Source organism: Mustela lutreola, chromosome 5 (genome assembly GCF_030435805.1).
Source record: "Mustela lutreola isolate mMusLut2 chromosome 5, mMusLut2.pri, whole genome shotgun sequence".
NCBI lineage: Eukaryota > Metazoa > Chordata > Mammalia > Carnivora > Mustelidae > Mustela > Mustela lutreola.
Window position 1 is genome coordinate 49,111,101 of NC_081294.1, and position 4,553 is coordinate 49,115,653.

The following is a 4,553-nucleotide window of genomic DNA, read 5'->3' on the forward strand; positions in this document are numbered from 1 at the left end:
GAATGGATGGTGTATTTGTTACACTTATTATAGGTGTAGGTGTTGCCTGGTGAAGCTTTAATGGGGTCTTTTGTAAAGCCACTTAGGTGTGTTTATGTGTATGTGAATAAGGGAGTCATGTCATATCAGGGCTTTGGGGTCATGGCACATTGGTTATAAACTGGCAAGTCCCTCATCCAGGAAGCTGGATGAAGGGAGAGGACTCCAAAGGGTCTATGGGTTACTTCTGAGATTCATGTTAGCTTTAAGATAAAATTGCATCTGTCCTAGAATGATGGCTATAGGTCGCCTGATATATAGAAAGAGCAAATGCTTAGGAAACCTTTAGACTCTGATGTGAGTTTTCCTGGTCAAGTCATTTAATTTCTATGAGCTTGCTTCCTCATCTGTAAAATTAGGGATTCTGGGAAGATTGCTTAGATGATGGTCAGTTCTAAGGCACCCAGGCTGACAACAGCTCCTTCCTCCAGGTTTGTGTGTGAAGACAAAGGAGATGGGCCAATCCAAAGGTTCCTCAAAGATTACATCTTTATTCCTATTCCTGTCTTTGTAATTTGTAACCTTTACTGAGCACTTTTTATGTGCCATTATTCTAAGAGTATTACATCAGTTGATCCTCATAATTCCTGATAAACACAGACATAAAAATGCTTGGCTAGCTGATCACATAACTGGATTCCAATGTCTTTCCCCTATTGACATTGTTTAGAGAATGTGGTTGAAGTTCAATGAATTATCAATTGAATTCCACAAAACAATTTTGTTCCTATCTGCTGGATATGGAATTTGGGGGCCAGTTATATTTTTTATTCCATATAACATATATGATAGGATAGTATCATAATTATTCTTGAAGCAAGTTAGGACCTTCATGCTGATGGGAGCAACAAAATAATTTCATGTGATTCTCCCACAATACAATACATATTGCATAATTTTCCTATTGAGAAGAATGATGTTTTCCAGATGCAATCATATATAAACCTAATTATGAAATGCCCACCAGGGTATAATTTAAATTAATCTATTCTGCTTTTAAAAAATGCATTCTTTCCACACTGAGATATTTTATTTATGCTTTGGAAAACTATATAATTTGAATTTTTAACTATCATGCCTAATTCCTCAAAGGAAAGCAATTAGTCATTGGAACTTCTTTTATTTGCTGTAGCAAATCTTCTATTCATTTCTAAATTCTATTTAGTTCTTCCTGCTCTTTGGGTTTGGAGGTCCTACAGTCCAGGTAGGTATAGTAGAGTTCACAGACCTGTATTCTAAACTGTTCTCTTCTACCATTTTGCTTAAGGTGGTTGTTTACAAACTTTATCATGTCACATCACTATCAATAAAACATCTTTGAGCATGCATCTCTAATGTATGCACAGTTGTGATAAATTATATACATATTCTCCCTTGCTATATATTGATATTAGTAAAGTTACATTTGTTTCCTTTTTTTAAAATGAAAATAAGGATTAAAAACAAGCTGTAATATTTCCATATCTGTTTGAGTCATTTTCCACACATTCTATTTGAGAGTCCACTTTGAGTGGTAATACACTCAGAGTAGTAATACAGTACCACTCAGAGTAGTAATATAGTCTATTTTCTTATTTCATTAATGGGATTATTATCTATCTTGCATATTTCACAGGATTGTGAAGAGCATCAAATGAAATAATAGTGACTATAGTAACAGTATCAGTTAGCTATTGCTGTGTAACAAACCACCCAAAACTCGGTGGTTTAAAACAATAAGTATTTATTAGTTTATAATTCTGTGGTTTAGCAGTTTGGACTGGGTTCTTTTGCCAGCCTTAACTGGACTCATTCTTGTGGTCACATATCAGCTAGTGGCTTAGGGTGAGCTAGTGATCCAGCATGACCTCATTTCATTTGCATATCCAGGTGTTGGTATTGGCTGTGGTATGGGCCTCCATGTGGTCTCTCATCCCCAAGGAGGCTGGTTTGGGCTTATTCACATAGTGATGGGATTATCCTAAAAAGGTGAAAACAGATGAGAATCCTCTTAAGGCCTATACTTAGAACTGATCTGTTACTTCTGCTGCATTCTACTGATAAGAACAAGTCACAAAACCAGTGCAGATTCTAGGGGTGGAGAGAAAGACTCCATCTCTTGATGGAAGTTGCAGAGTGCTTGAAGCTGGGTTATTTTAATGATTCTCCCAAATAAACTTAAGATACATTGTTATACTAAGATGTTCTTCATAGTTTGGGTTGAAAGTCTTCATTTAGAGGACTTACCATAAGTTTTCAACTGTGTTTTGCTAGAAGTTTCATTTTTCTTTGCACCAAACTATTAGATATTTTAAATCCATAAATAAATCATCTAGTGCAAAATGAGGCTTAGGGACATTTGTGATGATGGTTATTTTTGCCTCATATACTTTCCAAAGATCTGAATAGTCTTATAATAGAAAATACAGATATAATAGAAGTGGGTTCATGGGTACAAATTTTGTTTGTCTGTTTTAGTTTTTTAAGGTAAGGTGGAAAGAGGAATGGTTGAATCAAAAAGTCTAGGCTGAGGAAAACCATTGCATTTGGAGATAAATACAGGTTCTAAGCTTTCAAACACTTAGGGCCAAAGGAGAATGTGTCTTCATAACTATAATTATCCAGTGAAATACAGAAAACCTCTTTCATTCCCTAAGTTTGAACTTGGGATGGTGAAGATTTGCCTCACAGGTATTTGTATAAGAATCATAAGTCTTGATTGCTGTTGTTATTATGAGCTATTTAACATATATCTGGTTTTTATACTACTTTTCCATGAGAGAGAATTATGTTGAGGGTAATAAATTGAGACTATAAGACTCTTGGGGAATTTGTAAAAGAAAGCAAACAAAACTTAAAAACTTAAAAAGTAGAATTATTGAAATAAAAAAGTTACTAGGTGAATCAAATTGCAGATTAGACATAATTAAAAAGCAAATTAGTGGATTAGAAGATAAAACTGAAGAAATTACACAGAATGCAACACAGAGAAAGAGGAAAATGTTAAGAGAAAGAGTCATAGATTTAAGAGAATCTAAATTATGTGTAAACAGTTCCAGAAGAAGAGAATAAATGGGGATAATATTTGAGGGGATAATGACTAATGATTTTCCTGGAGTTAATAAAACTTTCAGATTAAGAAAGAATAGTGAGCAGGATAAATAAAAATAAATCTGTAGCCAAACACATAATAGTAAAACAAAGAAATCTTAAAAGCAAACAGAAAAAGACCTCCAGATCATCTATATACTTAGTCTTAATTTCTACAAATGAAAAATAAACAACAAGCACTGAATTTCAGTAGATACAGTGGAGTCCAGAATATCTTCAAAGACTGAAAGCAGAAATCTGTCAACCTAGAATTATATATCCAATTAAATCTTTCAAGAATGGTTGGGGAAAAAAAAGAAATACATATAATATTAACACATTATATTATATTATATATTAGCACATTATATATATAATTATTAATATATATTAAGTAAATATATATTAACACAGCTATATAATTTTTCTTTTGGCTGCCTGGTATGCCTTTTTCTATCATTTTATTTTATATATATATGTGTGTTAAGGCAGAAACATTACTGAGGATAAAGAGTGCTACCATATCAGGGAAAGATAATGTTTTTAAGTTTGTGTGTACCTAATAATATAGTTACAAATTATATAAACTAAAAACTGCAAGAATTACAAAGAGAAACTGACAAACATCTTAGTGGGAACTTAAAAATAACTTTTTTCAAAAACTGACAGATCAGGCAGATAAAATCTTGGTAAGAATAGAGAACATTTGAATAGTAAAATTAACAACATTAATTTATATGTCACATGTAGTTCTATAACTCATTTTCAAAGATACATATAACATTTATGGAAATTGACTCTTTACTAGGCCATAAACCAAATCCCAACAAATTTTTAAAAAATCAACATTAGGGGTGCCTGGGTGGCTCAGTGGGTTAAGCCTCTGCCTTTGGCTCAGGTCATGATCCTGGAGTCCTGGGATCGAGCCCCGCATCAGGCTCTCTGATCAGCAGGGAGCCTGCTTCCCTTCCTCTCTCTCTGCCTGCCTCTCTGCCTACTTGTGATTTCTCTCTGTCAAATAAATAAATAAAAATCTTTTTTAAAAAAATCAACATTAAAAAAAGAAAAAAATCAGCATCATGTGGATACTGATTTACACAGACCCTATTTTCTTACCATAGATAAGACATTAAAAGAATGAATTGTCCCTCAAAGTATTTTATATATAGAAACTAAGAAAAACATAATTCTACACTTGATCTTAGCCAAAAGGCCGAGAAGCGATGAGAAAAACATAATTCTAAATAACTTGTGTCAAAAGGTAAATTATAATGAAAATTAGAAAGTTCTTGGATCTGAACAACAGGACAAGCATTACAGGGTCACATGGGTGGTTCAGTGGGTTAAGCCTCTGCCTTTAGCTCAGGTCATGATCTCAGGGTCCTGGGATCGAGCCCCGAATTGGGCTCTCTGCTCAGCGGGGAGCCTGTTTCCCCCTCTCTCTC

The 4,553-nt window shown here is 33.9% G+C and overlaps 1 pseudogene; it reads right to left on the reverse strand.

The window, feature by feature from the left end:
• Window positions 1-4,173: 4,173 nt before the first annotated feature.
• Window positions 4,174-4,333, reverse strand: LOC131832748 (U2 spliceosomal RNA; annotated as a pseudogene).
• Window positions 4,334-4,553: the final 220 nt, after the last annotated feature.